The sequence below is a fragment of the Megachile rotundata genome, unplaced genomic scaffold (assembly GCF_050947335.1).
Source record: "Megachile rotundata isolate GNS110a unplaced genomic scaffold, iyMegRotu1 scaffold0032, whole genome shotgun sequence".
Lineage (NCBI taxonomy): Eukaryota > Metazoa > Arthropoda > Insecta > Hymenoptera > Megachilidae > Megachile > Megachile rotundata.
Window position 1 is genome coordinate 1,734,847 of NW_027473329.1, and position 14,090 is coordinate 1,748,936.

The following is a 14,090-nucleotide window of genomic DNA, read 5'->3' on the forward strand; positions in this document are numbered from 1 at the left end:
AATCGTGCGAAAATGTGCATAATTCGTGCAAAACGAGCAAAATTGTTCATTGTGGTGTTGAATTGTGCTCAGATAGGATAACTTAACATAACTAGATAGTACAGAGTCGAATTACAGCGGATATGTGCGAATTAGAGGCTGGATCGTGCGAAAATGAGCATAATTCGTTCAAAACGATCAAAATTGTTCCTTGTGGTGTTGAATTGTGCTCAGTTACGATAACTTAACATGACTAGATAGTACAGAGTCGAATTACAGCGGATATGTGCGAATTAGAGGCTGAATCGTGCGAAAATGAGCATAATTCGTGCAAAACGAGCAAAATTGTTCATTGTGGTGTCGAATTGTGCTCAGATAGGATAACTTAACATAACTAGATAGTACAGAGTCGAATTACAGCGGATATGTGCGAATTAGAGGCTGAATCGTGCGAAAATGAGCATAATTCGTGCAAAACGAGCAAAATTGTTCATTGTGGTGTCGAATTGTGCTCAGATAGGATAACTTAATATAACTAGATAGTACAGAGTCGAATTACAGCGGATATGTGCGAATTAGAGGCTGAATCGTTCGAAAATGAGCAAAATTCGTTCAAAACGAGCAAAATTCGTGCAAAACGAGCAGAATTGTTCATTGTGGTGTTGAATTGTGCTCAGATAGGATAACTTAACATAACTAGATAGTACAGAGCCGAATTACAGCGGATATGTGCGAATTAGAGGCTGAATCGTGCGAAAATGTGCATAATTCGTGCAAAACGAGCAAAATTGTTCATTGTGGTGTCGAATTGTGCTCAAATAGGATAACTTAATATAACTAGATAGTACAGAGTCGAATAACAGCGGATATGTGCGAATTAGAGGCTGAATCGTGCGAAAATGAGCATAATTCGTTCAAAACGATCAAAATTGTTCATTGTGGTGTTGAATTGTGCTCAGTTACGATAACTTAACATGACTAGATAGTACAGAGTCGAATTACAGCGGATATGTGCGAATTAGAGGCTAATTCGTGCGAAAATGAGCATAATTCGTGCAAAACGAGCAAAATTGTTCATTGTGGTGTTGAATTGTGCTCAGATAGGATAACTTAACATAACTAGATAGTACAGAGTCGAATTACAGCGGATATGTGCGAATTAGAGGCTGAATCGTGCGAAAATGAGCATAATTCGTTCAAGACGATCAAAATTGTTCATTGTGGTGTTGAATTGTGCTCAGTTACGATAACTTAACATGACTAGATAGTACAGAGTCGAATTACAGCGGATATGTGCGAATTAGAGGCTGAATCGTGCGAAAATGAGCATAATTCGTTCAAAACGATCAAAATTGTTCATTGTGGTGTTGAATCGTGCTCAGTTACGATAACTTAACATGACTAGATAGTACAGAGTCGAATTACAGCGGATATGTGCGAACTAGAGGCTGAATCGTGCGAAAATGAGCATAATTCGTGCAAAACGAGCAAAATTGTTCATTGTGGTGTCGAATTGTGCTCAGATAAGGTAACTTAACATAACTAGATAGTACAGAGTCGAATTACAGCGGATATGTGCGAATTAGAGGCTGAATCGTGCGAAAATGAGCATAATTCGTGCAAAACGAGCAAAATGGTTCATTGTGGTGTCGAATTGTGCTCAGATAGGATAACTTAACATAACTAGATAGTACAGAGTCGAATTACAGCGGATATGTGCGAGTTAGAGGCAGAATCGTTCGAAAATGAGCAAAATTCGTTCAAAACGAGCAAAGTTCGTGCAAAACGAGCAAAATTGTTCATTGTGGTGTCGAATTGTGCTCAGTTACGATAACTTAACATAACTAGATGGGACAGAGTCGAATCACAACGGATATATGGGAATTAGAGGCTGAATCGTGCGAAAATGAGCAAAATACGTTCATTACGAGCAAAATTGTTCATTGTGGTGTTGAATTGTGCTCAGTTGTGGTAACTTAACATAACTAGATGGAACAGAGTCGAATCACAGCGGATATGTGCGAATTAGAGGCTGAATCGTTCGAAAATGAGCAAAATTCGTTCAAAACGAGCAAAGTTCGTGCAAAACGAGCAAAATTGTTCATTGTGGTGTTGAATTGTGCTCAGATAGGATAACTTAACATAACTAGATAGTACAGAGTCGAATTACAGCGGATATGTGCGAATTAGAGGCTGAATCGTGCGAAAATGAGCAAAATTCGTTCAAAACGGGCAAAATTCGTGCAAAACGAGCAAAATTGTTCATTGTGGTGTTGAATTGTGCTCAGATAGGATAACTTAACATAACTAGATGGGACAGAGTCGAATCACAACGGATATGTGGGGATTAGAGGCTGAATCATGCGAAAATGAGCAAAATACGTTCATTACGAGCAAAATTGTTCATTGTGGTGTTGAATTGTGCTCAGTTGTGGTAACTTAACATATCTAGATGGAACAGAGTCGAATCACAGCGGATATGTGCGAATTAGAGGCTGAAACGTTCGAAAATGAGCAAAATTCGTTCAAAACGAGCAAAGTTCGTGCAAAACGAGCAAAATTGTTCATTGTGGTGTTGAATTGTGCTCAGATAGGATAACTTAACATAACTAGATAGTACAGAGTCGAATTACAGCGGATATGTGCGAATTAGAGGCTGAATCGTGCGAAAATGTGCATAATTCGTGCAAAACGAGCAAAATTGTTCATTGTGGTGTTGAATTGTGCTCAGATAGGATAACTTAACATAACTAGATAGTACAGAGTCGAATTACAGCGGATATGTGCGAATTAGAGGCTGAATCGTGCGAAAATGAGCATAATTCGTTCAAAACGATCAAAATTGTTCATTGTGGTGTTGAATTGTGCTCAGTTACGATAACTTAACATGACTAGATAGTACAGAGTCGAATTACAGCGGATATGTGCGAATTAGAGGCTGAATCGTGCGAAAATGAGCATAATTCGTGCAAAACGAGCAAAATTGTTCATTGTGGTGTCGAATTGTGCTCAGATAGGATAACCTAACATAACTAGATAGTACAGAGTCGAATTACAGCGGATATGTGCGAATTAGAGGCTGAATCGTGCGAAAATGAGCATAATTCGTGCAAAACGAGCAAAATTGTTCATTGTGGTGTCGAATTGTGCTCAGATAGGATAACTTAATATAACTAGATAGTACAGAGACGAATTACAGCGGATATGTGCGAATTAGAGGCTGAATCGTTCGAAAATGAGCAAAATTCGTTCAAAACGAGCAAAATTCGTGCAAAACGAGCAGAATTGTTCATTGTGGTGTTGAATTCTGCTCATATAGGATAACTTAACATAACTAGATAGTACAGAGTCGAATTACAGCGGATATGTGCGAATTAGAGGCTGAATCGTGCGAAAATGTGCAAAATTCGTGCAAAACGAGCAAAATTGTTCATTGTGGTGTTGAATTGTGCTCAGATAGGATAACTTAACATAACTAGATAGTACAGAGTCGAATTACAGCTGATATGTGCGAATTAGAGGCTGAATCGTTCGAAAATGAGCAAAATTCGTTCAAAACGGGCAAAATTCGTGCAAAACGAGCAAAATTGTTCATTGTGGTGTTGAATTGTGCTCAGATAGGATAACTTAACATAACTAGATAGTACAGAGTCGAATTACAGCGGATATGTGCGAATTAGAGGCTGAATCGTGCGAAAATGAGCATAATTCGTGCAAAACGAGCAAAATTGTTCATTGTGGTGTTGAATTGTGCTCAGATAGGATAACTTAACATAACTAGATAGTACAGAGTCGAATTACAGCGGATATGTGCGAATTAGAGGCTGAATCGTGCGAAAATGAGCATAATTCGTGCAAAACGAGCAAAATTGTTCATTGTGGTGTTGAATTGTGCTCAGTTACGATAACTTAACATGACTAGATAGTACAGAGTCGAATTACAGCGGATATGTGCGAATTAGAGGCTGAATCGTGCGAAAATGAGCGTAATTCGTGCAAAACGAGCAAAATTGTTCATTCTGGTTTTGAATTGTGCTCAGATAGGATAACTTAACATAACTAGATAGTACAGAGTCGAATTACACCGGATATGTGCGAATTAGAGGCTGAATCGTGCGAAAATGAGCATAATTCGTGCAAAACGAGCAAAATTGTTCGTTGTGGTGTTGAATTGTGCTCAGTTACGATAACTTAACATGACTAGATAGTACAGAGTCGAATTACAGCGGATATGTGCGAATTAGAGGCTGAATCGTTCGAAAATGAGCAAAATTCGTTCAAAACGAGCAAAATTCGTGCAAAACGAGCAAAATTGTTCATTGTGGTGTCGAATTGTGCTCAGATAGGATAACTTAACATAACTAGATAGTACATAGTCGAATTACAGCGGATATGTGCGAATTAGAGTCTGAATCGTGCGAAAATGAGCATAATTCGTTCAAAACGAGCAAAATTGTTCATTGTGGTGTTGAATTGTGCTCGGTTACGATAACTTAACATGACTAGATAGTACAGAGTCGAATTACAGCGGATATGTGCGAATTAGAGGCTGAATCGTGCGAAAATGAGCATAATTCTTGCAAAACGAGCAAAATTGTTCATTGTGGTGTCGAATTGCGCTCAGATAGGATAACTTAACATAACTAGATAGTACAGAGTCGAATTACAGCGGATATGTGCGAATTAGAGTCTGAATCGTGCGAAAATGAGCATAATTCGTTCAAAACGAGCAAAATTGTTCATTGTGGTGTTGAATTGTGCTCGGTTACGATAACTTAACATGACTAGAAAGTACAGAGTCGAATTACAGCGGATATGTGCGAATTAGAGGCTGAATCGTTCGAAAATGAGCAAAATTCGTTCAAAACGAGCAAAATTCGTGCAAAACGAGCAAAATTGTTCATTGTGGTGTTGAATTGTGCTCAGTTACGATAACTTAACATGACTAGATAGTACAGAGTCGAATTACAGCGGATATGTGCGAATTAGAGGCTGAATCGTGCGAAAATGAGCATAATTCGTTCAAAACGATCAAAATTGTTCATTGTGGTGTTGAATTGTGCTCAGTTACGATAACTTAACTAGACTAGATAGTACAGAGTCGAATTACAGCGGATATGTGCGAATTAGAGGCTGAATCGTGCGAAAATGAGCATAATTCGTTCAAAACCAGCAAAATTGTTCATTGTGGGGTTGAATTGTGCTCAGTTACGATAATTTAACATGACTAGATAGTACACAGTCGAATTACTGCGGATATGTGCGAATTAGAGGCTGAATCGTTCGAAAATGAGCAAAATTCGTTCAAAACGAGCAAAATTCGTGCAGAACGAGCAAAATTGTTCATTGTGGTGTTGAATTGTGCTCAGATAGGATAACTTAACATAACTAAATAGTACAGAGTCGAATTGCAGCGGATATGTGCGAATTAGAGGCTGAATCGTGCGAAAATGAGCCTAATTCGTGCAAAACGAGCAAAATTGTTCGTTGTGGTGTTGAATTGTGCTCAGATAGGATAACGTAACATAATTAGATAGTACAGAGTCGAATTACAGCGGATATGTGCGAATTAGAGGCTGAATCGTTCGAAAATGAGCAAAATTCGTTCAAAACGAGCAAAATTCGTGCAAAACGAGCAAAATTATTCATTGTGGTGTTGAATTGTGCTCAGATAGGATAACTTAACATAACTAGATAGTACAGAGTCGAATTACAGCGGATATGTGCGAATTAGAGGCTGAATCGTGCGAAAATGAGCATAATTCGTGCAAAACGAGCGAAATTGTTCATTGTGGTGTCGAATTGTGCTCAGATAGGATAACTCAACATAACTAGATAGTACAGAGTCGAATTACAGCGGATATGTGCGAATTAGAGGCTGAATCGTGCGAAAATGAGCAGAATTCGTGCAAAACGAGCAAAATTGTTCATTGTGGTGTTGAATTGTGCTCAGATAGGATAACCTAACATAACTAGATAGTACAGAGTCGTATTACAGCGGATATGTGCGAATTAGAGGCTGAATCGTGCGAAAATGAGCATAATTCGTTCAAAACGATCAAAATTGTTCATTGTGGTTTTGAATTGTGCTCAGTTACGATAACTTAACATGACTAGATAGTACAGAGTCGAATTACAGCGGATATGTGCGAATTAGAGGCTGAATCGTGCGAAAATGAGCATAATTCGTTCAAAACGATCAAAATTGTTCATTGTGGTGTTGAATTGTGCTCAGTTACGATAACTTAACTAGACTAGATAGTACAGAGTCGAATTACAGCGGATATGTGCGAATTAGAGGCTGAATCGTGCGAAAATGAGCATAATTCGTTCAAAACCAGCAAAATTGTTCATTGTGGGGTTGAATTGTGCTCAGTTACGATAACTTAACATAACTAAATAGTACAGAGTCGAATTGCAGCGGATATGTGCGAATTAGAGGCTGAATCGTGCGAAAATGAGCCTAATTCGTGCAAAACGAGCAAAATTGTTCGTTGTGGTGTTGAATTGTGCTCAGATAGGATAACGTAACATAACTAGATAGTACAGAGTCGAATTACAGCGGATATGTGCGAATTAGAGGCTGAATCGTTCGAAAATGAGCAAAATTCGTTCAAAACGAGCAAAATTCGTGCAAAACGAGCAAAATTGTTCATTCTGGTTTTGAATTGTGCTCAAATAGGATAACTTAACATAACTAGATAGTACAGAGTCGAATTACAGCGGATATGTGCGAATTAGAGGCTGAATCGTGCGAAAATGAGCATAATTCGTGCAAAACGAGCGAAATTGTTCATTGTGGTGTCGAATTGTGCTCAGATAGGATAACTTAACATAACTAGATAGTACAGAGTCGAATTACAGCGGATATGTGCGAATTAGAGGCTGAATCGTGCGAAAATGAGCATAATTCGTGCAAAACGAGCAAAATTGTTCATTGTGGTGTTGAATTGTGCTCAGATAGGATAACTTAACATAACTAGATAGTACAGAGTCGAATTACAGCGGATATGTGCGAATTAGAGGCTGAATCGTGCGAAAATGAGCATAATTCGTTCAAAACGATCAAAATTGTTCATTGTGGTGTTGAATTGTGCTCAGATAGGATAACTTAACATAACTAGATAGTACAGAGTCGAATTACAGCGGATATGTGCGAATTAGAGGCTGGATCGTGCGAAAATGAGCATAATTCGTGCAAAACGAGCAAAATTGTTCATTGTGGTGTCGAATTGTGCTCAGATAGGATAACTTAACATAACTAGATAGTACAGAGTCGAATTACAGCGGATATGTGCGAATTAGAGGCTGAATCGTGCGAAAATGAGCATAATTCGTTCAAAACGAGCAAAATTGTTCATTGTGGTGTTGAATTGTGCTCAGATAGGATAACTTAACATAACTAGATAGTACAGAGTCGAATTACAGCGGATATGTGCGAATTAGAGGCTGAATCGTGCGAAAATGTGCATAATTCGTGCAAAACGAGCAAAATTGTTCATTGTGGTGTTGAATTGTGCTCAGATAGGATAACTTAACATAACTAGATAGTACAGAGTCGAATTACAGCGGATATGTGCGAATTAGAGGCTGGATCGTGCGAAAATGAGCATAATTCGTTCAAAACGATCAAAATTGTTCCTTGTGGTGTTGAATTGTGCTCAGTTACGATAACTTAACATGACTAGATAGTACAGAGTCGAATTACAGCGGATATGTGCGAATTAGAGGCTGAATCGTGCGAAAATGAGCATAATTCGTGCAAAACGAGCAAAATTGTTCATTGTGGTGTCGAATTGTGCTCAGATAGGATAACTTAACATAACTAGATAGTACAGAGTCGAATTACAGCGGATATGTGCGAATTAGAGGCTGAATCGTGCGAAAATGAGCATAATTCGTGCAAAACGAGCAAAATTGTTCATTGTGGTGTCGAATTGTGCTCAGATAGGATAACTTAATATAACTAGATAGTACAGAGTCGAATTACAGCGGATATGTGCGAATTAGAGGCTGAATCGTTCGAAAATGAGCAAAATTCGTTCAAAACGAGCAAAATTCGTGCAAAACGAGCAGAATTGTTCATTGTGGTGTTGAATTGTGCTCAGATAGGATAACTTAACATAACTAGATAGTACAGAGCCGAATTACAGCGGATATGTGCGAATTAGAGGCTGAATCGTGCGAAAATGTGCATAATTCGTGCAAAACGAGCAAAATTGTTCATTGTGGTGTCGAATTGTGCTCAGATAGGATAACTTAATATAACTAGATAGTACAGAGTCGAATAACAGCGGATATGTGCGAATTAGAGGCTGAATCGTGCGAAAATGAGCATAATTCGTTCAAAACGATCAAAATTGTTCATTGTGGTGTTGAATTGTGCTCAGTTACGATAACTTAACATGACTAGATAGTACAGAGTCGAATTACAGCGGATATGTGCGAATTAGAGGCTAATTCGTGCGAAAATGAGCATAATTCGTGCAAAACGAGCAAAATTGTTCATTGTGGTGTTGAATTGTGCTCAGATAGGATAACTTAACATAACTAGATAGTACAGAGTCGAATTACAGCGGATATGTGCGAATTAGAGGCTGAATCGTGCGAAAATGAGCATAATTCGTTCAAGACGATCAAAATTGTTCATTGTGGTGTTGAATTGTGCTCAGTTACGATAACTTAACATGACTAGATAGTACAGAGTCGAATTACAGCGGATATGTGCGAATTAGAGGCTGAATCGTGCGAAAATGAGCATAATTCGTTCAAAACGATCAAAATTGTTCATTGTGGTGTTGAATCGTGCTCAGTTACGATAACTTAACATGACTAGATAGTACAGAGTCGAATTACAGCGGATATGTGCGAACTAGAGGCTGAATCGTGCGAAAATGAGCATAATTCGTGCAAAACGAGCAAAATTGTTCATTGTGGTGTCGAATTGTGCTCAGATAAGGTAACTTAACATAACTAGATAGTACAGAGTCGAATTACAGCGGATATGTGCGAATTAGAGGCTGAATCGTGCGAAAATGAGCATAATTCGTGCAAAACGAGCAAAATGGTTCATTGTGGTGTCGAATTGTGCTCAGATAGGATAACTTAACATAACTAGATAGTACAGAGTCGAATTACAGCGGATATGTGCGAATTAGAGGCAGAATCGTTCGAAAATGAGCAAAATTCGTTCAAAACGAGCAAAGTTCGTGCAAAACGAGCAAAATTGTTCATTGTGGTGTCGAATTGTGCTCAGTTACGATAACTTAACATAACTAGATGGGACAGAGTCGAATCACAACGGATATATGGGAATTAGAGGCTGAATCGTGCGAAAATGAGCAAAATACGTTCATTACGAGCAAAATTGTTCATTGTGGTGTTGAATTGTGCTCAGTTGTGGTAACTTAACATAACTAGATGGAACAGAGTCGAATCACAGCGGATATGTGCGAATTAGAGGCTGAATCGTTCGAAAATGAGCAAAATTCGTTCAAAACGAGCAAAGTTCGTGCAAAACGAGCAAAATTGTTCATTGTGGTGTTGAATTGTGCTCAGATAGGATAACTTAACATAACTAGATAGTACAGAGTCGAATTACAGCGGATATGTGCGAATTAGAGGCTGAATCGTGCGAAAATGAGCAAAATTCGTTCAAAACGGGCAAAATTCGTGCAAAACGAGCAAAATTGTTCATTGTGGTGTTGAATTGTGCTCAGATAGGATAACTTAACATAACTAGATGGGACAGAGTCGAATCACAACGGATATGTGGGAATTAGAGGCTGAATCATGCGAAAATGAGCAAAATACGTTCATTACGAGCAAAATTGTTCATTGTGGTGTTGAATTGTGCTCAGTTGTGGTAACTTAACATATCTAGATGGAACAGAGTCGAATCACAGCGGATATGTGCGAATTAGAGGCTGAAACGTTCGAAAATGAGCAAAATTCGTTCAAAACGAGCAAAGTTCGTGCAAAACGAGCAAAATTGTTCATTGTGGTGTTGAATTGTGCTCAGATAGGATAACTTAACATAACTAGATAGTACAGAGTCGAATTACAGCGGATATGTGCGAATTAGAGGCTGAATCGTGCGAAAATGTGCATAATTCGTGCAAAACGAGCAAAATTGTTCATTGTGGTGTTGAATTGTGCTCAGATAGGATAACTTAACATAACTAGATAGTACAGAGTCGAATTACAGCGGATATGTGCGAATTAGAGGCTGAATCGTGCGAAAATGAGCATAATTCGTTCAAAACGATCAAAATTGTTCATTGTGGTGTTGAATTGTGCTCAGTTACGATAACTTAACATGACTAGATAGTACAGAGTCGAATTACAGCGGATATGTGCGAATTAGAGGCTGAATCGTGCGAAAATGAGCGTAATTCGTGCAAAACGAGCAAAATTGTTCATTCTGGTTTTGAATTGTGCTCAGATAGGATAACTTAACATAACTAGATGGTACAGAGTCGAATTACACCGGATATGTGCGAATTAGAGGCTGAATCGTGCGAAAATGAGCATAATTCGTGCAAAACGAGCAAAATTGTTCGTTGTGGTGTTGAATTGTGCTCAGTTACGATAACTTAACATGACTAGATAGTACAGAGTCGAATTACAGCGGATATGTGCGAATTAGAGGCTGAATCGTTCGAAAATGAGCAAAATTCGTTCAAAACGAGCAAAATTCGTGCAAAACGAGCAAAATTGTTCATTGTGGTGTCGAATTGTGCTCAGATAGGATAACTTAACATAACTAGATAGTACATAGTCGAATTACAGCGGATATGTGCGAATTAGAGTCTGAATCGTGCGAAAATGAGCATAATTCGTTCAAAACGAGCAAAATTGTTCATTGTGGTGTTGAATTGTGCTCGGTTACGATAACTTAACATGACTAGATAGTACAGAGTCGAATTACAGCGGATATGTGCGAATTAGAGGCTGAATCGTGCGAAAATGAGCATAATTCTTGCAAAACGAGCAAAATTGTTCATTGTGGTGTCGAATTGCGCTCAGATAGGATAACTTAACATAACTAGATAGTACAGAGTCGAATTACAGCGGATATGTGCGAATTAGAGTCTGAATCGTGCGAAAATGAGCATAATTCGTTCAAAACGAGCAAAATTGTTCATTGTGGTGTTGAATTGTGCTCGGTTACGATAACTTAACATGACTAGAAAGTACAGAGTCGAATTACAGCGGATATGTGCGAATTAGAGGCTGAATCGTTCGAAAATGAGCAAAATTCGTTCAAAACGAGCAAAATTCGTGCAAAACGAGCAAAATTGTTCATTGTGGTGTTGAATTGTGCTCAGTTACGATAACTTAACATGACTAGATAGTACAGAGTCGGATTACAGCGGATATGTGCGAATTAGAGGCTGAATCGTGCGAAAATGAGCATAATTCGTGCAAAACGAGCAAAATTGTTCGTTGTGGTGTTGAATTGTGCTCAGATAGGATAACTTAACATAACTAGATAGTACAGAGTCGAATTACAGCGGATATGTGCGAATTAGAGGCTGAATCGAGCGAAAATGAGCATAATTCGTTCAAAACCAGCAAAATTGTTCATTGTGGGGTTGAATTGTGCTCAGTTACGATAATTTAACATGACTAGATAGTACAGAGTCGAATTACTGCGGATATGTGCGAATTAGAGGCTGAATCGTTCGAAAATGAGCAAAATTCGTTCAAAACGAGCAAAATTCGTGCAGAACGAGCAAAATTGTTCATTGTGGTGTTGAATTGTGCTCAGATAGGATAACTTAACATAACTAAATAGTACAGAGTCCAATTGCAGCGGATATGTGCGAATTAGAGGCTGAATCGTGCGAAAATGAGCCTAATACGTGCAAAACGAGCAAAATTGTTCGTTGTGGTGTTGAATTGTGCTCAGATAGGATAACGTAACATAATTAGATAGTACAGAGTCGAATTACAGCGGATATGTGCGAATTAGAGGCTGAATCGTTCGAAAATGCGCAAAATTCGTTCAAAACGAGCAAAATTCGTGCAAAACGAGCAAAATTGTTCATTGTGGTGTTGAATTGTGCTCAGATAGGATAACTTAACATAACTAGATAGTACAGAGTCGAATTACAGCGGATATGTGCGAATTAGAGGCTGAATCGTGCGAAAATGAGCATAATTCGTGCAAAACGAGCGAAATTGTTCATTGTGGTGTCGAATTGTGCTCAGATAGGATAACTTAACATAACTAGATAGTACAGAGTCGAATTACAGCGGATATGTGCGAATTAGAGGCTGAATCGTGCGAAAATGAGCATAATTCGTTCAAAACGATCAAAATTGTTCATTGTGGTTTTGAATTGTGCTCAGTTACGATAACTTAACATGACTAGATAGTACAGAGTCGGATTACAGCGGATATGTGCGAATTAGAGGCTGAATCGTGCGAAAATGAGCATAATTCGTGCAAAACGAGCAAAATTGTTCGTTGTGGTGTTGAATTGTGCTCAGATAGGATAACTTAACATAACTAGATAGTACAGAGTCGAATTACAGCGGATATGTGCGAATTAGAGGCTGAATCGTGCGAAAATGAGCATAATTCGTGCAAAACGAGCAAAATTGTTCATTGTGGTGTCGAATTGTGCTCAGATAGGATAACTTAACATAACTAGATAGTACAGAGTCGAATTACAGCGGATATGTGCGAATTAGAGGCTGAATCGTTCGAAAGTGAGCATAATTCGTTCAAAACGAGCAAAATTGTTCATTGTGGTGTTGAATTGTGCTCAGATAGGATAACTTAACATAACTAAATAGTACAGAGTCGAATTGCAGCGGATATGTGCGAATTAGAGGCTGAATCGTGGGAAAATGAGCATAATTCGTTCAAAACGATCAAAATTGTTCATTGTGGTTTTGAATTGTGCTCAGTTACGATAACTTAACATGACTAGATAGTACAGAGTCGAATTACAGCGGATATGTGCGAATTAGAGGCTGAATCGTGCGAAAATGAGCATAATTCGATCAAAACGATCAAAATTGTTCATTGTGGTGTTGAATTGTGCTCAGTTACGATAACTTAACTAGACTAGATAGTACAGAGTCGAATTACAGCGGATATGTGCGAATTAGAGGCTGAAACGTTCGAAAATGAGCAAAATTCGTTCAAAACGAGCAAAGTTCGTGCAAAACGAGCAAAATTGTTCATTGTGGTGTTGAATTGTGCTCAGATAGGATAACTTAACATAACTAGATCGTACAGAGTCGAATTACAGCGGATATGTGCGAATTAGAGGCTGAATCGTGCGAAAATGAGCATAATTCGTTCAAAACGAGCAAAATTGTTCATTGTGGTTTTGAATTGTGCTCAGTTACGATAACTTAACATGACTAGATAGTACAGAGTCGAATTACAGCGGATATGTGCGAATTAGAGGCTGAAACGTTCGAAAATGAGAAAAATTCGTTCAAAACGAGCAAAGTTCGTGCAAAACGAGCAAAATTGTTCATTGTGGTGTTGAATTGTGCTCAGATAGGATAACTTAACATAACTAGATAGTACAGAGTCGAATTACAGCGGATATGTGCGAATTAGAGGCTGAATCGTTCGAAAATGAGCAAAATTCGTTCAAACGAGCAAAATTCGTGCAAAACGAGCAAAATTGTTCATTGTGGTGTTGAATTGTGCTCAGATAGGATAACTTAACATAACTAGATAGTACAGAGTCGAATTACAGCGGATATGTGCGAATTAGAGGCTGAATCGTGCGAAAATGTGCATAATTCGTGCAAAACGAGCAAAATTGTTCATTGTGGTGTTGAATTGTGCTCGGTTACGATAACTTAACATGACTAGATAGTACAGAGTCGAATTACAGCGGATATGTGCGAATTAGAGGCTGAGTCGTGCGAAAATGAGCATAATTCGTGCAAAACGAGCAAAATTGTTCATTGTGGTGTCGAATTGTGCTCAGATAGGATAACTTAACATAACTAGATAGTACAGAGTCGAATTACAGCGGATATGTGCGAATTAGAGGCTGAATCGTGCGAAAATGAGCATAATTCGTTCAAAACGAGCAAAATTGTTCATTGTGGTGTTGAATTGTGCTCAGTTA